General features: G+C 45.5%; 1 protein-coding gene across 1 annotated transcript in view; it reads right to left on the minus strand.

Annotated features, from left to right (window-relative positions):
- SPATA1 (spermatogenesis associated 1) overlaps positions 1-23777 on the minus strand; it is a 479533-nt gene that overhangs the window by 413459 nt on the left and 42297 nt on the right. Inside the window, exon 2 of the mRNA XM_069641723.1 lies at positions 5724-5830. The gene's annotated coding sequence lies outside the window, so the exon portion shown is untranslated. The remainder of the gene's footprint in view (positions 1-5723; positions 5831-23777) is intronic.

Below are 23777 nucleotides of genomic sequence, written 5' to 3' on the forward strand. Positions count from 1 at the left end.
GGAAAAGGGATACTCCTATCACTCCGGGGTACATGCATCACTGTCCAGCTTAGACTACTTCTTCGTACCAGCTGCAATAATACATAGAGCAACACAAGCAGAATACCTTCCAAGAGGCATTTCGGACCAATCCCCCCTACTCATGTCAATTACGATGGACAAACCAACCCCACCACCGGTATGGGGGCTGAACAGTTACCACTTAAGCTCCCCAGAGCTGATGGAACGCTTACAAAATGCCAGCGCAACATACTTCGAACTAAATGAAGGATCAGTGGACTGTCCCATTACGCTATGGGAAACCTATAAACCCGTGATACGAGGGGAGATCATCTCCTGGACTGCAGCACAGAAGAAAGCACACCTAGAATCACTGAGGGAAGCAGAGGCACATGTCAAGCAAGCAGAGTAGGTACACCTAACCCAGGATTGTCCCAAAACAAATAGAGCTTTGGTTCTTGCCCAAAAAAAGCTACAAAACATTGTAATTGGATAACGCAAAACAGGCACATGGGGCAATGAGAGCCAGAATTTATGTAACGGGACAAAGCGGGGAAGATGTGGCATGGCTCAAGCGCAGAGATGAGGGACATAATCAAGTAAGAGCAATCACGCCACGAAATGCGGAACCGCGACTCATAGACGTGGATATAGCAGAAGAGTTTGCAAAATATTATGAAGGGCTATATAAGACACCAGAAGCCTCCCAAGAAGCCTCCATACTGGATGAGATCACCCTCCCCTTCCTAAACACCGAACAAGTTGCTACCCAGGAAATGGAAATCACGGAAGAAGAGATTACAGCAGCCATGATGCAGCTCCAATCCGGAAAGACACCCGGACCAAATGGCTTTCCCATAGAAACCTGGAAAAAGATAGGAGGTAATGCACTGGCCCCTCATCTACTTAAAATGTACAAACAGGCCCGAACCAAAGGGAGCCTATCAGCTGACCTAAGGAAGGCAACAATAATTGTGATACCCAAGACGGACAAACCCCCAGATAACTGTAGCTCATACAGACCAATATCCCTCATTAACAGCGAGACGAAGATATTGGCTAAACTGTTGGCAACACGCCTACAACGAGTCATAACATCCCTTATTCATCCGGACCAATGTGGCTTTATGCCTGGTAGATCCACAAGCATGAACATACGGAGAATACATCTCGCCATCGAACGCGCCCAGAATCTGAACATCCCATTGGGAGTACTCGCAATAGACTTCGAAAAAGCGTTTGATTCAATCCATTGGGAAGCGCTCTAGGGGATCATGCATAAAATGGGGTTCGGCGAGCGATTTCTATCCTGGGTCCAACTACTGTACAACGCACTGATGGCTGAAGTCAGAGTAAATGGCTAGACATCACGATCCTTCGTCCTATGAAAAGGGACACGGCAAGCCCTCCTCTTTGCGCTGGCCATGGAGCCTTTCGCCCAACTACTGAGGAATACACGTACGTGGAGAGGCATCCCAGGCGGGACAGAGTGGGAGAACAGAGTCTCACTGTATGCAGATGATCTATTAATATACCTACGAGACCCCAAAACGACATGCTCAGTGGTGACACACCTACTCCAAGAATATGGAAACTTTAGTGGCCTAAAGGTGAACTGGTCCAAATCCACACTGTTCACCTTAAACCAACTGGGTATGGAGGCTCCTGAGCCCTGTCCATACAGAATCGCCTCCGAACACTTTCAATATCTGGGTATCCGGATCACAAGAAACCTCAAAGACTACATACCTAATAACCTGCAACCCATTACAGAACGATTCACAGGGGGTGTGCAGCACTGGATGTCACTGCCCTTGACCCTGTTGGGCCGCGCTGCACTGTTAAAAATGCTAACGCTTCCCCGATATCTGTACATACTTCAGAATGCCCCACTGTACATACCCACGAAGACGTTCCAATAAATAGACTGCACACTTAGGAAACTTTTATGGGGCAGTGGGCATCCGAGAATAACTCTCCAAACATTGCAAAGGTCGATATGGGAGGGTGGCATCAGCCTGCCAAGGCTACCTACTTATTACTGGGCCAGTCAGATGTCAGTGATAAACGATGCACTACACGCTGAAGCCACAATACCACACGTGCAGGCATCACCTCCCCTAGAACTATATGCTGCAACAGCCAGATCACCCCCGCGAGATATGCTATCACAGACGTCTCGTGTCTGGGCAGAGTCACACGCCTTCATAGGCTGGGGGGACAAAGTCACACCAATACAACCGCTATGGTACAATAGGAACCTCCCCAAAGTAGCTAAACTGCCGAAATGGCAGGTATGGGTGAGGCATGGCATAGAAAAGGTGGGAGACATTATAGTAGAAGGAACCATCAGACCCTACGACGAGCTGACTTTGTCCTTTAACCTCCCAGAAGCGGAAAGATATCACTAGACACAGCTCCGGCACGCATTACAACAACACCTCCCTATCCTTTCTGATATGTCAGACTGTACCCCACTGGAGTGAAATATTGTCATAGATAACATTCAGGCAAAAGTCACTACAGTTATGTACAATGTTATTACCTCCTTTGCCACACCAGAACTGGTACGTTTAAAAACTAAATGGGAAACTGAAGTCGGGGAGATTATGTCTGAGGACTGGGTGCAGATCCTAATGTACCCCCGTGAAGTTGCCATATCGACTAGGCTACGACTAGAGCAACTGAAGATCCTACCCAGAATCTATTATCCGAGGGTAGCGTTGTACCGATGGGGTAAAATAGCAGAACCGAACTGTCTAGGCTGCCGAGGAGAGGAAGGAACCTTCTTTCACATACTATGGGAATGCCCAAACATTAGTCATTATTGGCAGCAATGTTGCGACATCCTTAAAAAAGTCCTGGGACAGACGATCCCCAGAGACCCTAAACTGCTATTACTGGGAGTAGACAGCGAGATAGACTTGTCAAGATATGAAAAACACTGCTTCATGACCGCAACAGCAATAATCAAAAGGAACATAGCGCAGCTATGGAGTGCAGCAGAGTCGCCATAAGTAGGCCAGTGGATTACAGATGTACACATTTGCATCGCCATAGAAAGGAGAGTGTACATAGCCAGAGTATGCCCCGAAAAAGCAGACACAATTTGGCAACAATGGGAAGACACAATGTGAACCCTTTGAACATTTGATAAATTAACACCATTGTATGTAGGATGTAGACATTGCAGCAGAGATCCTACTATAAGATATGTATTATATGTGATCTATTTGAGTGTGTACTCCATCAAATGTTATGGTTGTTGCGGTTGTGATCTGGCCCGGTAAGGACCAGTGATTGTTTGTTACAAAACCAATAAAATATGTTATTTTAAAAATAAAAATGTGATTGCGCCACATGTTATGTAATTTTATTTAGTATTCATGCTGCACCCATCACCACCCTTTAGCCTTTTATAGCACCTAAGCTTGTCCAAAAAGCAGTGTATTTTGACCCTGCAAAGGGTGTTGTGTGACCTTGGGCTGTGTGCATGAAAGAAGAGTTGGGGTGTAGGAGGTGATAGGAGAGTGGGATTAGTTAGTGGACAATTTACTAGGGGAAAAACACATGAGGTTATGAGGAGGGCTCATGGCGTTAGCTAGGAGGCGTATTTCTTAGCTACGATTAGTTATTGGTATCTCATAAATAAAGCTTGACCATGATACCCAGCTGTGTGAGTAAAGGTCTGGAAATGGGAAGAAGAGGCTTCCATCTCGTGGAATCTCACCACATTTCAGCGGAACAGCCTGTTAAAGTCTTACTTTTCAAAACCACATTAATTATCATCACTCTGTGATTGGGACGTATGAACGTGCCTGCTGTCTGTGTTACTGGCCTACTGTGTGTCTGCTCAGTGCTTCACATCTTGCTCTCTAATTCTCTGCAAAAGAGAAAAGAAGTTCATGCAACACACGGCGATGTGGCTGTCCTGCATGCGCACGTGCAGTAAAAAGCAGATCCATTGCTAGATACGCAGGTGGATGCCACCGCTCATCAGAGTATACTGAAAAGCAGAAAGCTCTGGCTTCACCCCATACTTTAATTTTGGGGCCTCGTTACGAGTTGGGTGGTATTACGGCAGTAAGTACACTGGAATACTGCCCAACGGAATTACTGTTACTGCCACTTAGTCTGGTGGAATTACTGCCGGATTACAAGTGTCAGTGGTGGAGTTAATCCCCATTTTTCTAGAGTCCATTGGACTCTTTGGGGCATTTTTGGCAGAATTACTACTGGTGGAATTGCTGCTGCTGTAATTCTGCCGATTTTGCTGATTTTTCTCAGAAAGTGGGACGATTTACCTCCAGCATCAGCTAAATCCCCCTCCCAGAGCCATACTCATAGTATGGTGGTGCAGGACAAGTGATGGTAATTCCTTTACTGCACATTTTCTACCACCCTGCCATACTTGTTAAGAGCCCTCAGGTTTCTTTTTCAAATAAAATGATAGGGATGGGCAAGCCTAAAGTATAAAGCAGACGAGGCCCACTCCAAACTGATGCTATGCAGTTTGACCACTGAGTTTTAAGGCTTTGTTATTTGGGCTCATTGTTTCCTCGCAATTGCCATCAGACTCTAGGCTACAGCCTACAGTTGGCTGTAAACAAAATGTTTTTCTTAAGCTCTATCTGCTGCCAATATCTTGGCCCAGGCATTCAGCAGTTGCTAGTGTAACCTGGTTTCTATTAAGCTGCAGTTCCAATGGCTCAGCCATGTACTTCAGTCTAAGTGATACAAGTTGGCCCTCTTTGCTTGGTCAACAAAGCTGCTGCTCTCTTGCTCTCCTGCTTCATCTCCTTATCTCCACGTCACAACTTCGTCTTCTTGACTTGGCCAACACATGTTCTATGTGATTGGCTCTCCTTATCTATCTCTCCTAATTGTAGCATCATTCTCTATCAGGAACAGCACGCTATCACCCACCATATCATGATGTTGGTACCTCTATTTATACTCATGGAGTGTTTGGATTAATGAGGGTCTGCTTCCCCATTAGCTTTGTACAGCGTGGTTGGTCCTTGCTTAATGATTGCACCCGCTCCCCATTAGTATTGCCGGTGTTTGCTCTTTTATGTAGGTGATGGCTATCTTTTGCTATTAAAGACAAGTTCTTGCCACAGTTACTAAAACGTACAATAACTCTGTCGGAGTGCATTGGCCTTCCTTTGTCTCTTTGAATGTCTACTCTATCTGTCAGCCATACTGTGCTGAGCACGAGCAGTCACCGCGTGTGATTTGGTTGTCTGCAGCACAGTTTCTGCTTGGCTCTGGGTCGTGGTCCATGTTGGAGCGTGCACACCCTATCTGCACTGCGTTCCTACTCACTCAGCGTCTGGACTATTGGTTGTGTGCCAAGCAAAGTAAAAGAAAACACCTATGGACTCTGTATTTCTTAAACACTGATTCTCGGTTTGATTTTCTCAGGGTCTTATCTTATCTCTGGTGACATCAGCCTGGAATTAAGGATAGTGATTTTCTTTCAAACACTCATGAAACATATTTCCCCCTGATTGATATGGACTCTTTTTACTTCTATGGGCACTAACTGTAAAGCCCCACCTAACTAATCATCAGTTGGTGATAAACAGGTGACCTCACTGCATTAGTGTCTACTCCAATGGAAACATTGTCTGCAGAAATGACCTATTTCTCATTTGTTTTCTCTGGCGTACACATTCCTTTGCTTTATCACTAACATTATTTGAAGCATTCTTTCTCACCTTATAAATCCACCAGATATGAACCTACTGGTAGCTTCTGAAGAAACAGTATTCAACTTGGGGTTCCAAAGTTCTTCCGGCACAAACAAGATGTGAAGCTCCACCAACTGCAACAAGAGTAGAGGGTGTTTAGTTAAATAACTTATATTTCAAGTATTCAATGTTATGTTCGGTAATCTCTAATAGTCTTTTTTTATCTCATAATAATAGGAATAGTTCTTGGATCCAGTATCTGTGCAAATGAATTTTCATACTTGATTTCTATGTGCGAATAAGCAGGTTTTAGGTTTGATTGGTTTAATCCTTATGTGGTCCTACTCGACACCTCAGCTTGATAAAGAGCAATGTTTGCTTGTCTTAATAAACGTTTATCAATCATGAGGGCCATAACATATTATGCAATGTTGCAAATATAGAGGCACAAGTCACATCCTCCTGCATATGAAAGTGGTGTTGTTCAATTTTACATTGATCCAAAATACAGAGAATCTTGGGGTCCAGTTCTCATAGGACCACACCACTTCCTACCTACCACTCCTTCTCAAATGGAATGTATATATGAATTAGTGTACATGTATGTTTACTAAAGGATGGTTGTAAAATTCATCAAAAAGAATGAGCAATAATGGGTAATATCTCCTCTTAAATATTATGATCTTACTTCTGAGTGCTAAAGAAGCAGATCATCTGTTTAGTGCCAGATCCACACCACAGGTCTGATTCACATCTGAATTAAATGTATGAAATAAATGGCCAATTAATTAATTCAGCCGATTCCCTTGAAACTACTCAAGTCACTGTAGGAAGAAAGCATAGGGGTGACCACCTATGGTCACGAGAGAAGGTGGTTCATGCAGTGAATCAGTCCTCCCAGAGAAGTTACGCGCAAGAAATCCAGTCTGTCTTTCATATCAGTCATAACGTGACTGAGTTCACGTGACCCCGGGCACTTCAAAATCACCAGAAAATGAAGAAAGGTGGTGACCATCTGGAGGTGTAAGCATGCTGGCCAGGAGGCTAAGGGTTGTCAAAACACAAGTCTTGCCATTGATTGCTTTGTAAGATTGCAGTTGCCACCGGAAAGCAGAGTGAACACATCAACCAGAGAACACTGGAGGGAGAGGTGCAGAAACCTGGCCGATTCTCCAAGGAGGTGAGTGGTATGAAAGCCCTTGAACATCAAAGAAAACTGTGAGCAGGGAGAAGAATGGGGAAGCTAGTAAGAGATTCTTAGTTCATGAGCCATTCAGATACAGAGAGCGTGTATGGTACCAGGCCGGAAAGAGTCCAGAAAATGAACAGTAAAAGGGCTGTGGAACAACGAGAAGGTGGTGGAAGATGAACACAGAAGACATAGACCGAGCAAAGATACTGTGGCGAAGAACCAAGTAGAACACAAGGAGAGATACCAGGAAAACCAGAAACCCTTGGCATACGGTGGAGGAGTGGGTACGAGCTACATTACACAGAGCATGCATGAGTGTGAGTAGTAACAAGAGTGGAAAGAGACGGTTGATGCATGCTGGGTCTCGTAGTCCAACATCCAGTGCAATACTAGGAGAAAGCCTAACAACACACTTGAACTCTAATTGCATGCTGGTCGATTAATTCAAATCACCAAGCTAAGTCTAGCTCTGATTAAAATAGAGGTGATGCATGCTGGGCCATGCATTCCCCAACTCAGCATGTTGAGAAGGGAAAGCCTAACAACGAGATTTGAGTATTGTTTGCATGTTGCATAATGAAGTCCATTTCCCCAGGCCACGTCTAACATATTGATACATGCATGTACGCGCAAGCCACAATCAAAAGGACATCAAAGTTTAATGTATCATGCATGGGTGTAATTATAGGGGGGCAGGGGTTTTTGCTCCCCCCCCCAAATTCTGTGGCATGCCTTTTTGTCCCCCCCCCATCTTTTGGAGGGAGTGTAGGGGGGCCACAATCATCAATTATGTAATTGGACAGCGCGAGCCCGGCTGGGGTACCCAGCAAGTTTTACGCTGTTTCATTATATAATGCTGAGATGCCTGGCAGCCACGCTGCAACACATTCAGGGCTGGGATGCCCTGCATGGCTCAGTCCCTCACCCTGGCTGGCCTGACTCAAAGTCAGCATCCAGGGTGCTGAACTGGGTGTTGCAGTGCCTGGCGCCTGTGCTGCCAGGCTAGCAGCAGCAATTCCAGGGGCCGCGGCGCAGAGAATCGCTTTCCGGCTTTGTGTTTGTGCGACACACAGACAGGAACTAGGAAGCTCATTCAGCTTGCTGGTTTCTGTCTGTGGGTGCGTGAGTGCGAAGAGGTTAGGTCGGTGTAACATGAGACGTGGACCGGGCAGCATTTGAAAACAGAGTAGAGGTATGTTTTTTTTTAAATCATTTTTTATTGTGTTTGTGTATGTTTGTTGGGGGGCTGGGCTGACCCTAGTGAGGACGTGTGTCTCATTTGGACAATGTGAGCAGAGCTCACAGTACACATTAAGGCCCGGGTATGAAGACACACAAACAATAACAAATTGTGCATTCTCTGTGGCAAAACCACAGCTCTGCAACGCCTCTAAAATTAGTCTTGACACTTTTCAGATGCTACTGAAGCACCACCATCCTAATTTCAAAATGAAGTTGGCAGAAGGTGCACCCTCCCCAAGTAGAGTGGAAAGAGTCAAGCTGAGAAAACCTGTGACCCCAAAACTGTCGTACTCTGCAAATTCTGTGAAATGAAGCCGAGTGCTATACTCGGGAGGATAGCTCAGCGGCAACGTGCTCGCCTTGGAAGCAAGACAACACGGAGCAACACAGGATTGATCCCTGTTTCTGCGCTTAGAAACCTTTGGGTATTAAGCACGTTATAAACAATCATATCATACGCCTTCCAAACATGGTGAACTTTTGTCAAGCAGTTTTTGCTCTAGGTGCGCAGAAGGAACCGTATGGGATTTTGTGTTAAAAGCACACTTTTAGGAGCCCTGTATAACTTTTCCCCCTGCTGCCAAAAATAATCTTCACCAAACCATCAAAAAGTATTTTGTGTTTTGCAGACACTTTTTCAGGACGGTATGGTGCAAATAAGTAAATGGGTGTCATGGTTCAGGTTACAGGCCACCAAAAACTGCTTCACTTACCAAACTAAGCAGGGGAGTATCCAGAATTGTAAAAGTGGGGGGCGGGGGAGGTATGAGCAACGTAATGCAGTGTGTGGAATTCCACATGGTCTCATTGGTGCCCCCAAACTGCCCACCCCTCCCCAATCTACTTTTTTGGTAACATTAGTGGAAGATGGCATTTTAGCACACAACAAAAAAAATAAGACTGCAGGATCATCATTCCAGATGCAGGAAACCCATCTATTAAAGCTCTATCCAAGCCCTCTGAGGCAAAATACATGCACACTTCCTAATTATTATATGGATTGCAACAACAGAAATGACTTCACAGAAAAGGATATTGCAAGGCGCACCATCAGTTTTTGATACTTGGAGGCACCATAGAAGTGACTTTAGAATAAGTTGCCATAAATAAGCCAAGTGACAAATAACTTCATGGTGCAAAATACCTAAATTGCACTATTGTTATATGTAGAGCAAATCTATAGTCATTAGTCTTTTCCATTATAATACCATGATACATTAATATAAGCTTTGTAATGGTGAAAATGGAATGTGGACAAGTTAAGCGACTGCGCACATCTTTCCAGGTTTAGTTCATATCGATATTTATTAAGGTTTTGCTTTACATTTCATGTGCTTAAATAATTATTTATAGCAATGCCTTGGAAGCAAACCACATTACATAATAAACTAGCCTTTCAAAGCATACACTATATACATTGTCATAGAAATATGTATGGCTTTAGTTTTATTCTCCCCATTCTGCATGCAAAGTCACCATAGCATCATGTAGCTTGATGACAGCCTAACAAATCCCCCTTGGGTTTTAAAGCCAGTCATTATTTCATAAAGCATGCAACTTTATGCACCCTTCTCACTTCTGATCACTCCCTCCCATTCACATTTCTAAAGGGACAAAAGTGGCTGCTAATAGTACCCCCCTCCCTCCAATCAGTGCCTAATGGTTCACATTGTAAAGCTCTGTCGATACAGAGAAATGTGAGGACTCTCTGCTGCCCGGAGCTCCTTGGGACATTGTCTTGGCAGCGGGATACCTCTACCATTCGGAACGGGTAAGGTGTCCTGCTGCCAGGACAATGAGCGTGCTGAGCAGGAATTGCTCAGGAATTGCTCAGCAGACATTGTCCTGCCAGCGGGACACCTTTGCCATTGGACGCCCTTGTTGAGGTCTCCCAATGACAAATGTCCTGGTCTGGCTCTTAAAAGAGCCACATGGGGCAGCTTGCCCCCTCCTGCCTCTCCCGCTCGGTACTTCACTGCTTGGAGCCATTTCAACATAGGAAAATATACCTTAATTGTAATCAGTCCGAATCTTGTAGAAAAAATCTATCAGCATGTGCGCATAGAAGATGCTGTGCAGAAACCAGGTTTAGGGACATATGGCATTTAAAAATTGATACCAAGTATACTTGGTTACCCACTGCACTGCATTAACTGATGGCTTCTGCCTTTGAATGAAAGGAAAAATCAAGGGAATTGCTGACATTCCAGTGAATCTGTTCTTTTCGGCCATGGCTTTATAGTTCAGCTAGGTCAGGTCAACTTAGCCCAAATTTTCAGGGATCCGTGGGTGATAAAGTCTGGTCTGCTCAATGGACGTTGCACCACTGTTTCCATGTGTTATTGTATATGTATATATACATGTTGCGTGTACACAGTGTATGTCAATGGAGGTGCTGGATGCATTTTTGTGTGAGTGAGAGTGTATGCAAGCATATGTGTGTTGATTTTTGAGTCTGAATGAATGATAAACATGATAAATAATGCATTGTTTGTATGTTCTATTGGAATTAAGTTTGTGAATGTTATGTTGGGTCACTGGGTGCATGGCAGGCCGGCTGAAGATGTGTGGGGGCCCCATTGAATTTTAAAGATACGCCACCAGTCTTATGAAAGTTATAACAGAGCGTCAGCAATGGACTCTTGTGGTGTAGTAGTCTAGTCACTCAGGGATTTAGGCTGTTTGACCGAGGTACAAAATCACAGCGGAATTGACCATAGTCATTTTCGCTGCGAATACGTTTTTACCTCAGTACAAAAAACCAAACCCATGTCCATCCAAACCGCCAGTACACTCATAAACCCGACCTACTTACCTTTTCTCCATCCGCGCCTCTCCTGTACCCTGCAGCGTCAGATCCATCCATCTAACGTGGGTCGGATCTGACGCTACAGGGTCCATTTTTCTTCTTTTTTTTGTTGGGTCCCCTGCCACCAATTCTGAGCAAGTGGGGGACACCCTGCAACGGCCAAAGACAAAAATAGCGAACATAGGGAGCGGGGGAAACCCCGTCAACCACAGCTCTTCATGTTCTCTATCTTCGGGTTCTAATTAATAGTGGTGACTGAATTCAGTCAAATCTACCATTCGACCAAAACTTTTTGAACAATTTGTCAGAAACAATCCCTAAGAGCCACCATCTGCCCTCCCTCCACCCCACTCCTGTCCCCCCCAACATTTTCATCAAAGTTACTCCACTGAATGTATGTAACGAAATCAAGCCTTGTCAAAGATCAAACTCAATGTGAGACCAAGGAACAAAGAGACTGCAAAGAAAAGTAAAAGAAGCCTCACTTGGAACCTGGAGCCATTAAACCATCATGGCGGAAATCACAAGAGTTTGAAGGTTCTCCTTGGATGCCAAAGAAAGAGACAAAGAGACTGAGAAACTGGCAGGAAACAGACTCCCCTTTGTATTCGAGAAAAATGGTGTGTCACTTTTAAACATAATGACCGATTTCAGTTTGTTTTATTGCAGGAGAATTGCCACATTTTGTTTTAAATTCTGCCCCAGTGCACTGATTTTTTTATAGTCTCGATTTGCGACTTGCAAGGGGAAACAAGGCAGAATTCATGCTAGAGTCTGAAAAAACAAACATTTCCCTGATGTTGTCCTCCGATTGGAGAACATCAAAACTGTTTAATCATTAGCTGCATAATTTTACTTCTACGGGTGCTGGTTGCTCCTGTAGGCGCTGGTTGCTCCTGTGGGATTCCAGTGATTGTCTAATGCAGTGTCGGGTACGCACGCGCCCATTACTGTATGATGCAGTGCATCCGCCTTCATGTCCCTCACATGCGTGGCACCCATTACATGTCCCTTTGGACTCTTGTCTGCCTTTAGTGGTGTTTAAACTTTTTCATACCGAGCCCCCTTGGGTAAAAATGTTTCTGGCCCCCCACCCCCACCTAAGGATTGGGTCCCCCATGGGGAGAGCCCCAGGCTCTGTAAAATATAAGCAGATTTTCTACTGGCTTATATTTTGTGTTAAAAGCACTCAACTTAATCCTGTTATCCTTTTTTATACTAAAACAGTCATCTTAATCCCTTTTCAAAGAGTTTGCCTACCCCCCTCTCTGTGGACATCTTGAGAGCCCCACTGGCGGGAGCCAGCCACCCAGTTTAAAAACCACTGCTGAGCAGGTGCTATATAACCGACAGAGCTCATAGGAAAACCCTGCCTCTCTCCCGCATAAAAGGACTGATATCGGTGGAGACACATTTGGATTCCCTGCACAGACAGCAGACATAATCATTAGTGCATTTCCTGTTGTGATTGCCATTCCGTGGCGAGAATTTGCAACAAAATAGTGTGCATGGGACAAAACCTGTTCAAATATAGTTTCTGTGAGTGTTCATACCTCTGCACCATATAGCACCCTCTTTAAAATTAGGGAGTTGGTATATTTTTGTGTCTGTTCGTTTAATTGGTTAGACATTTTAAAATTTCTGTAAGGAACTGCAATGCATTGGACAAGATAGGCAGCTAAAGAGACAAGCACTGGCAATGCCAACAGTTTGGTCTTTTGTGTGGGCATGGGCAAGTCACTTGGCAGGCACTGCCGCAGTGGTATTAACTGGCAATTGATGGTAGCCGGTGCAAAATGGTGCGAGTACCTGGGCATCTAATAGCAGTGCCTGGCAAATGCCTAAAAGCTATACACAAGCCAAAAGTGTTGGTCAATTCTTGTTTTTAACAGTACTTACGTAAAGGACAAACATAGGGCACGTAAATCGAGTGGCAGAAGGCAGACCCTGTTAAGACATTTTGATTACACCAGTAGCGTGCATACAGCTCCAATTAAATCTTGGAAGATTGCTTAGAAAAAACACTGGCAGGCACTTCTAGTTCAAAGTTTGATGGTAAGGCTTGCTCCAAGCGTTCCCATGAGGTGGTGTTTTGGACGGATGTAGGGCAGGAATTGGGTGGGAATGGCAATAGAGATTAGCATTACCATGGGTAGTGAATGGGTGGACAAATAATCAAACAGCACCTATGAGCTTTGTAACCCTCCTCATTGGTAAATTCTCCCTGGGCACTATTGCTACAGAAGGCCTGACTTGTTTTGATTCTTTTGATCTCTTGAGCTCAGTCATGAATTCTTTTCTGAACTCTGTTTCGAACTTCTGTTTTGAATTATGTTGTTTTTTGATTTTCTTGAGTATAATGGTATATATGTTTCAATGGTAAAGGTTTGGTTTCAAACTAAATGCCAAATAGAAAAATGTCTCCCTATCTATACTCTAATGCAATCGTTTCAGCTTACAGCTGATGCTAAAGTGCCACCTAAACGCCCACACTACTAACCGATTAATCTTGAGGAATAACACATAAAGCCTTGTTTCTTCTTAAATATGCTTGATTGGGCATGTTTAAATGTGCTTGTGGGAATACACCGACTCTCCCCAGAAAGATTGGACAGCGCCTCTTCTTAGAATGTGGACTTCACAGCGTGCATTGTGTTCCTGTAGTGCTAGGGTGCATCATACATTGACCGTGCAGCGTCAGCAGTTTAGTTTGCAGCGTGAAGTTGCTGTGGGCGTGGAAAAGCATGCACCAGCGTGTCTACTTTAAGACTGCCCTAAGCCACCTATGTGTCAAAGGGGTTAGAAGTCACTGATTGATGTTTTCGGTTGTGAGGCTTTAAGCTCTTAAGAGCATTACACAACAGCGCAGCGTGTTTACTATAGCTAAACAACGCCCTCGGTGATTTGTAGATGTGGACAAGTTAAACAGAGGCCATTTCAATAATAGATATGGTTACTACAGTGTTCTCTAATAAAAACAACGTGTATAATAAACAAGAAACAATTTGTTCCAAATTGATATCACAGAGTCAAAGCGCACCTGACAAATCTTGCTCCAAATCTATAGATGAGATATTGTGAGAGGATTATTTATTTGAATTTCAAATAGTTTTAAGTCCTTAGCTTGATTTTAGAACACCATGGGCAACAGACGTTACATGTCCACACATTGTAGCCTATTGGACTTGAAACATATTTGGTGACAGGTTAGTTTACTAGGGGGTTTGCGATTGTTGTTAGATTTTAGATCAAACTTGTACTGCAACTCTTATCAGGGGACCTGTATTCCCACCATACTCCGTTGGACCAGCACTAGATATATTAGGGATGCGTATACTCCTGAAAAGATGGAGGTGAGTTTTTAGGTGGGGAGTGAGTTCAGTCAACTATATTAGGAACAAGCAACTTCCTGTTTCCTTTAGAGGTTTCACTTGACTGCAGGAAAAGGAAGCAGGTGGAGGATTTGTAGAGATTTTGGAGAGTGATTAAGAAGCAATTTGTTTTCTCGACAGGGAGAGGGACAGTGTATTGTGAGAAACCTTTGTTTTCTCTTTGTAGGGAAATATCTTTTCATGTGTTCGCTACTGAAGCAATTTCTTTTGCGGAGCCAGTTTGTTTTAAGAGACCAGTTGGTTTTAGGACGCCAATTCGTTGGGTTTTGTCAGGGAAACGTTTTGTCATTTTTTGTTGTTGGAGAAAACGGAAGAGTGGGAAGATGAACAGAGAGTGCTGCTCAACAGCGAGTGCAACTGAGGCACAGGTGGACACGGGAGTGTTATCCTCCTTCCTTGAATCTTAAGTGGGGAAGGCACAGAAGTGACATGTTTGGTCTGATGAGTCACACAGCCAATGTGCCAACTACCCCTACTGATGCTGTTGCCTCTGTGGTTGTTCTGGGACTGGTGGTGAGTCAGGCAGTGAAGGTGGATGTGGAGCAGGAAGGGCGGGATGAGGAAGAGGGAAGGGGTGAAGAGGAACAAGCAAGGGGAAGGTAGTGGAGAAGGAAAGGGAGGAAGAGCCTACAGCAGTTGCAGAGGAGGAAAAGGAGAAGAATGCAGGTGAGAAGATGGTAGAGTGAGATGGGGAGGAGTATGCATGGGAGACAGTGTTGCAACCAGAGGCACAGAGGAGGGACTAAGACCAATAGACTGCAAAGCAGACCCATGACTCCCTCTAGAGGTACATGGAAGGGCAGGAACAATCTACACATTCCCATCATCTTCTAAATCCTGGGATTAGATAAAGCTGCCTGTGGGAGTTCTGTAAGCATGGGGTTAGCCCTACAGGTCGCCTTATGTCAGGAAGGTTGAAGATCACAGCCTTGCATTCACTGCTTTTAAAGGTCATCCTGGACCCCCTGCAGTGCTGGCAAAGGGAAGTGTATGACACTATCCATCCCCAAAACCAAACAAGCGAGGATTTGTAGCTGCCCCTCCTAGTTCACCATCAAAGGCAAACAAACATATGTCCCAGTGAGAGTCTTACAGCATTACCAATGTCATAATACAAACAAAAGGCCTAGACCCATTCCAGGCAGCATCCCAGCAACTGTGGGCTTGAGAGTCAGTGTTCCACGGAGGAGGAACACCTGCAGGGAAAGAAAGGAATGGAAAAGGAGCCCCATGAGCAGCAAATGAAGGGAACAGGAGGTTGTGAGAAATGCAGTGCCTAGGAGAAACGCAACATTGGCCAAGTCAGACGGGCCAAAAACTCAGAGGGGCAGGAGTTAGAAGGCAGAGTCAGTGGTAAGAGCTTGTTGAACCTGGGGCTAATGACTGGCAGGGCCCAGGTCTACAGACTTTTTTGCAAGATAAAAGACCAGGATAGAGGAGGCTAGCCGGTAGCCATACTCCAGATCTGCTGAAATTGGGAAGACCATCAAGGGAGACTAAGAGTAGGACTGACAAAAAGTAAGAGGCAAGCAGGGTTCCATACTTCAGACCTGGTTGAGTTTGCAAGCACACCAAGAATACAAGTGAAGACCTGCAAAGTATTCCAGAGCCAACAGCTGCCACCTTAGAGGCTCCTTTGGCACTTGAAGTTGAAATTGGGCGCACACATCTCAGAAGGAGACGCCAAGCCTGGAGAAGGGTCTTGCAAGACAAAATCAGAAAGGGAGATGATTGGCAGGAGCCCAAGGTGGTCACAAGACTCAAAGGAGACTGGCTATGCAGGGGATTATAATGAGGAACCATAAACTCGACCCAGGACTGATGGGGGAAAAATACACTGTCAATTGGAAAAGGATGTGCACAGACCTTGTGGACCCACCATTGCCCCAATGAATGGTATTGTGCTGACGGGTCTCAGGACCCAGACGCCAGAAGCTGTAAGAGACTTGGGTATAACCCCAACCTCTGGAACAGAGGACCCAAAAACTCAAGAGCTCAGGAAGCCAGACCCCAGGAGATGAGATTGACTTTGCTTTATGGTCTCTACGTTAGACAACCATCGTAACCACAAACTCTTGCTGAACGTTACATCAGGGAATGCCACTAGGATAGACTCCTTCAGAACTCTATGACTACGCTCTGCACTTTTTGAGTTCTCCTCACCCTCACCTTCTTTTTTACAGAGAAGAACAAGTTAGTAACGTTCTTTCGATTGGATGTTCCTCCAACGTATTCCTCATCTTAGATGTATTCCATCCAGCTTTGCTGCTCTTCGGAAATTTTTTCGGCAGAGGGCGCCGTGCATCGATGTCATCGAGTCGATGGTCCCTCCAAGGCCTCCCTCGAGGGTGACGTCATCGGGTGTATAAGTAGCACGCGCGGCGCCCGTTGGCCTCAGTTCTGTTTTTCCCCCTTTTTTTGCCTGCGATATTGTACTGTGTAGATTATGCCGGCAGACAGGTATTAGCCTTGCGAGATTTGAGATGGCAATAACCCGGAAAAATCTACAGAGGGGTAGGTTGGGAGGGCGATGAGGAATACGTTGGAGGAACATCCAATCGGAAGAACGTTACCAGTTGGTAAGTAACTTGTTCTTCGAGTGGATTGTGTCCTCCAACGTATTCCTCATCTTAGATAGACTCCCAAAGCAGTATTTTGCATACTTTCTCTGGAGGAGGGGTCAGATATTTCTCCCCCCTCCCCCCAATGCCTTTAGATGGCAGAATAAAGCACTGCTTTTCCAAAAGTCAGATCCCTAGACTGGGAAGCATCCAGGCTATAGAATTTTGAGATAGTGTGTAGTGAAGACCAAGTTGCTGCTTCGCAAATGGACCTCATTGGAACACCTCTTTGAAGGGCCGTGAAAGAGGTGATGCCTCTGGTAGAATGAGCCCTTAACCCTTCTGGTGGGTCTTTTTGTGCTAGTCTGTAGCATTATGAAATGCAAAGTACGATCCAGCGTGAAATTGTCTGTTTTGTTACTGATTGACCCAGTTTCCTTCCTATGTAGCCTATAAACAACTGGTTGTCTACTCTAAGCCTGGAAAGTCTAGAGATGTAAAAGCTTAAAGCTCTTTTTGGATCCAGTCTGTGTAATCTTTCCTCCTCCTTAGAAGGATGGGGTGGAGGATAGAATGTGGGTAAAACAATTTTCTGACTTAAATGAAAATCAGATATTACTTTTGGTAAAAATGATGGTTTAACCCTCAATACAACTCTGTCCTTATGGAACACAGTATAGGGTGGCTCAGAAGACAGTGCCTGCAATTCGCTCACTCTTCTTGCTGATGTTAGAGCAACTAAGAAGGCCTTTTTCCACGTTAGTAATCTTAATGGACATGTGTGCATAGGCTCAAAAGGAGCACACATTAAAAATTTTAGGACTAAATTGAGATCCCAAATTGGTACTTGAAATGGGTGAGGAGGAAACACATTAGTGAGACCTTTTAAGAATTGTGTTATCAAAGGAAATTTGAAGTAGGAGCATTCTTCCGATGAGCGCTTGAAAATGGAAAGCGCCGCAAGGTAACCTTTTATTGTCCCGATATTTAGACCTCTATGTGCTAGGGTCAGAAGGAAAGATAGTACTTCCGGAATAGAACATAGAAAAGGATTGACATTCTTTTCTCTGCACCAGTTGCAAAACATTTTCCAAAGGCAACAGTATAGAGACTTTGTTGCTGGCCTTCTTGCCGAAAGCAACACCTCCATAACATCATCTGGAAGGTTCCAATCCCTGTATCTCAGCCTTTCAGATACCAAGCATGAAGGTTCAGTGTTTTGACCTCTGGATGGAGAACCTGACCTTCCATTTGAGAGAGAAGGTTCTCTCTTTGAGGAAGACGTACTGGAGGACAGATGGGCATATCTAGAAGGGCCGGGTACCATGTTCTCCTGGCCCAATCCGGGGCAATTAGGATCATGCGGTTCCCGAAGCGTCACAGCCTCCTGATGACCTGAGGAATGACGGGAATCGGAGGGAACGCGTATAATAGTGGTAAATTCCACTCCACCACGAACGCGCCCCCCAGTGCTCCTCTCGGGGGAAATTCCCTTGAGCAATACCTTTCGCATTTTCGGTTGGTACTGGTTGCGAACAGGTCTACCTGAGGGGTTCCCCAAAGGGCGAAGATCTCTTGAATGACTTCCTGAGCCAGTTACCATTCGTGGGACACCGTGCTCTGCCTGCTCAGAGCATCTGCCGTCATATTCTCTTCCCCAGCTAGATGAATTGCCGTTAAGGAGATTCCCTCCTCAATCGCCCAATGCCAGAGCTGCATTACCTCTCTGCACAGAGTTAGTGACCCCACACCCCCTCTTTTGTTTAGGTAATGCATGGCCACTGTGTTGACCGTCATTATCAGGACATTCTTTCCCCTGACAGATGGCAGGAAGGCCTTCAGCGCTAGTCTGATTGCCCTCAGCTCTAAAAGGCTGATGTGCAGTTTGGACTCCGATGGAGACCAACGACCGTTGATTGTCAAATCGTTGGCATGAGCTCCCCACCCCAGGAGTGAAGCGTCCGTCACTACTGTGATCTCCAGCCATGGTTGCCAAAAAGGTTCTCCTTTTAGGATGTTCGCTGTACAGGTCCACCATAGAAGATCTTGTCTGACCTTGTTCGGAATCTGAAGAAGATCCGTCATTTGACCCGAGAACTGGGACCACTGAGTCTTTAGAGCCCATTGAAGGGATCACATCCTCAAGCGTGCCTCTGGCATCAGGAATATGCAGGATGCCATGAGGCCGAGCAACCTTAAAAAGTCGTAAGCCTGGAGATTTCGGGCATTTTGGAATTTGGAAACCATCTGAAGAATGTCTTGAGCGCTCGCCTTGATATGCAAGCTCTTTCCCAAGGATGTGCCTAGTACAGCTCCTATATACTGAAGCTGTTGGGAAGGTGTCATCTGTGACTTCTTGAAATTGAGGGAGAAGTCCAGTTTGTGGAGGAAGTGACAGGTGACTTTCAGATGATCCAGTCCTTGCTTGGCAGAACATGCTCTGATCAACCAATCGTCCAGGTAGGGGTAGACATGAATCCCCCCTCTCTTGAGGTGCGCTGCCACCACTACCATTAACTTGGTGAAGACCCTCGGGGCTGAGGTCAATCCGAATGGCAGGACTCGAAACTGATAGTGTGAGTTGCCAACTACGAACCTCAGGTATTTTCTGTGTTTGAGATGAATCGGCACATGAAAATAAGCATCCTGGAGGTCGAATGACACTAACCAGTCCTGAAGTTGAAGGGCCTGAAGGATCTGAGAAAGGGTAACCATCTTGAACTTGTCCTTCCTGAGGGACTTGTTCAAGTTTCTTAAGTCCAAGATGGGTCTCAGTCCTGCGTCCTTTTTGGGGATCAAAAAATATGGGGAGTACCATCCCTTGTTCCTCTCTTCACTGCAGGTACTGGTTCTATAGCACCTTTCACCAGCAGGGTTAAAACTTCCTGCTGTAAGAGCGGGATTGAAGACTTCAACAGGTGTCTCCCTGGTGGATTGCTTTGAGGTTGCTTTCGAAAGGGAAGGCAGTAGTCGTGGGCTATTATTTCTAGAGCCCAAACATCTGAAGTAATGGCTCGCCATTCTTGCATATGCTGTGACAGCCTGCCTCCTACAGGAGTTTTGTGATGGAAGTCCTCAAAGTGGTTTTCTGGCGGATGTTGCAGCCGCTGATGGCAGAGAGGCTGCAGTCGGAGCTGGCTTAGCACGTTTTCCTCGTCCACCGCGAGTGGCCTTTTTCTGGCCCCTTAGACTGGCCATTCCTCTCGCCTTTCCATATGAGGTGTAATAACGTTCGGATCGTCCCCTTCATGACTGCCCTTGCGCAAGAAAAGGCAGAGGTTGTCTCATAGCAGCTCCTAAATATTTGGCAGCTGCTTTTGAGGTCTGCAACTTCTCAAGGCTCTCGTCAGTCTTGTTGCCAAAAAGGTGAGACCCATCAAAAGGCATGTTCAGAAGGCGGTTCTGTACGTCCGGTGCAAAACCCGACTTCGTAACCACGCAAATCTGCGCATTACCGTGCTAGTGCCCATGGACCTGCTTACACTATCCTCAGTGTCCAATCCAGATGGCTAGGAAACCTTCCCTTTCTTCCCCTTCTGGTATGTGCTCCGCCGCCATTGCGATGCACTCCCACAGAGTGTACAAAAAATGTTCCAAGGCACATGTGGAGTTGGCAGATTTTAATGCCATGCTCCCGGCTGAAAATACCTTCCGTGCCCGACCAGCCACACGCTTATCGTCCCTGTCTGGAGGGATAGATGGGTACTCAAGTTTGTTGGAAACTGTGGCTGCCTGTATAACCAGACTCTCGGGAGTTGGATGTTTTGACAGATAGCCGGAGTCGCTATTGGCTGGGCAGTATTTTGATGCGAGGGACTTATTTACCGGAGGAATACAATCCTGAGTTTCCCAATTCTTGGCCACCATGTTTTGCAAGGCTGCATGAAAAGGTAGTACTGGGTCTTCAGTGGGACCATGGTCCAATATGTCTGTTAAATCATCTTGGACGAACTGGGCTGGTGGTTTAGCCCATCCCAAGTAATCTACCACCTTGGTCATTAACTGACGGTATGATGGACTGGCATGCTCTCACCTGGATCTGGTCTACCAAAGTCATTTTCAGGAGATGTGTCAATGCCACTTGCATTGTGTAAAGACTCCACCAAATCCCTCATTCTGCTTTCCTCTGAGATCAAGCATTCTGGGACATTTAGGGTGCCATATTCCAACCCAAAAGCTACATTTTCCTCATCAGATCTCTCCTGTTTCTCAGAAATTGAGGTCAGGAATTTGAAAAACTCCTTCCTAGGGAGAGGCTTGAAAACCTCCTCTGGAAGAGGAGGAGGAAGAGGTGTAGTACCAGGCACTGAGGAAATTACATGTTTTGTAACCTTCTCTTTTTCTGGCTTCCCTGGCTTGGCTGGAGCTTTTGGCGCTGAGGGATTCGGCGTTGACGTTGATAAAGGCGTTGACGGCGTCAACGACATAGGGGTCGCCGATAGGGTCTGCTTCGAGGGCGTTGAGGCGGTCTTCGACGATTTTCCCTTTGAGGTGTGATAGGTCTCGGACGGCGTCGGTGACCTCGAACGGTTGACTCCACTTTTTCGATCACCCGGGCTCAAGGGCGCACGAGTGTCAGAGCGGGCTTCGCCTTCTCAAACACCTCCATCATTTTGACCCTGAATGCTTCCCACTCTTCGGAAGACGAATGTTTCGTGGGGCATTTCATCCTTTTCGGAGACTCGTCTGACGACGAGGTGGAGGGAGACCTGTGGCGTCGTTTCTTCGATTTTTTTTAACGAAGACGACGAGCGATGAGCATCGCTTCGGCACCTAGATCGATGCCTTTTGCGTCGAGGAGATTTCTCCTCATGGAGTCTCGACTCGACGCTAGAGGCTTTTCGATCTTTTCGACCTGCCTGTAGCTTTCCTCTCCTTTCTCGCAAGGCCTTCCTCGTCATTACCTGACACTTCGAACAGGCCTCCATGTCGTGGCCTTCTCCGAGGCACCACAAGCACTCACAGTGTAGGTCTGTGATCGACATTTTTGAGCCGCACGACTTGCACTTTTTGAATCCCGATCTCGGGGTCGTGGTTGGCGTCGATGACGAGGACATATTTCATCTTTGTATATTATATCTTCACAGAACTCGAGGCGCGCCGAATGTCCGAAGCAACGTATACTGCGGAAAAACGGAAATGAGGCCAGCGGGCGCCGCACGTGCTACTTATACACCCGATGACGTCACCCTCGACTGAGGCCTTCGAGGGACCATTGACTCGACGACATCGATGCACGGCGCCCTCTGCCGAAAAAATGTCCAAAGAGCAGCAAAGCTGGATGGAATACATCTAAGATGAGGAATACATTGGAGGACACAATCCACTTGAAGCGTCTATATTTATTTGACCCATTCTCTAAGCATCTATATTTTGACATATAAAGTCTCCAGGTCACTGCTTGTTTTACATAGTCCAAAGGTTTCTACATTCTCACAGAGTTATAACTTCTATTTCTGCTTAATCTTGCATCTCTGCTTGTTCTAGATACACGTTCAGCATGGGCAGACCTGGTTTGGTTCATGTACTAGCTGAATCTTAGAATGCTCACATTTTGCAGGGTGTGTAAAGTTCATCACCACTTCAACAAACATGCTTTTGCCTATGTCCTAATATTCCAATACTCTTAATGGTTCACGTCGAGGTGTCAGGAGAGCTTTAAGAAAATGTTGCAAATGTTTTAATATTGATGACCTGCTTGAGACGAAAGCTTTCATTATGCCTGTGAGAAGGTGATGTTCAAGGCAACTCTGATTTCTCTTATTTGATTAAGATAGCTATTTGCTAAAAACTGTTGGACAGCCCCAGAAGCATGAAAGTGACGCCAACTTTACTCCTAAAGGATCTGATTATTTTTCACTTTCTTCTCCCAGAAAACCTCTTCCTTTGGAAATAATATCTCTCTCCTATTGTAGACTGTGTTCTTCTTATGAAGAATGTTACATAGGGTTTGACATTTCTGCCTATCTGGAAGGATTTCTACCACACACTAGATCAAATGATCTACTGCATCCCTTTGTTGCAAGATTTTACAGTATCGATCAGCACACTCGACCACAGGGTACTTCTTAGCACCATATGGCATCACAGGAGGAGGCAAGTCTATCATTTCTAGATTAGCTTTTACACCAGGTGAGTATGGGGTCATGTGAATCAATGGCACACCTCACGCCATTTGGAGTACCTAAGAGATTGCTTTTGTTACCCATATCGTTCAATTGGTTCATGACGCTGCTGGGAGCTCCTGCTGTGTAGTTGGGCATTCCCAGGCACCAGTCTACAGACAACTCTAATCACTAGCACTGTGTGTCACCTCTCTTCACTGTGCCCATTTCCCAACAGGTATCCACTAAAGGACAGATGTGATTTCTGTGGACACAACACTTCTAAGACTAAATTACCTTTGTTTTCCTATGTTCACATTTTCCCTTCGATTAGCTCTTAGAGGGGTTTTCTCTTCTGGCATGCCCCTTTCTGGCAAATCGTTGGACTTCACCGTCCACACTCTCTTTCATGCAACAGATGTATTCCTTTCTCCTGACTTCTGATTTCAGTTTATTTCTTTAGTCTATTGTTATCTCTCGAGTTGACACTGGAAGCGTGCTTCTTTCTGGTCTTCCCAAATCCACTTTCACTCTGAGGGCTGTTCTTCAGACTTCGGGGAGGGTGATTTCGTGGGCTATGAGTTGAGTGCACATCCCTACTGTCCTAAGGTCCCTAGACTACCTTTTTTGGGGGTGTAATATTTTGCAAGGCATTCTGTTTTGCAAACAAGGTGGTTCATGACCATTCCTCAGAGAAACTGGCCTCTAAACTCTGAATCTTTGAGCCGCCTGTTGTTGGGGTGAACTTAGATTAGCGGTGCACAGATTCTGTTTCCTCAAA

Source organism: Ambystoma mexicanum, chromosome 1q, assembly GCF_040938575.1.
Source record: "Ambystoma mexicanum isolate Mex_15411 chromosome 1q, UKY_AmexF1_1, whole genome shotgun sequence".
Taxonomy (NCBI): Eukaryota; Metazoa; Chordata; class Amphibia; order Caudata; family Ambystomatidae; genus Ambystoma; species Ambystoma mexicanum.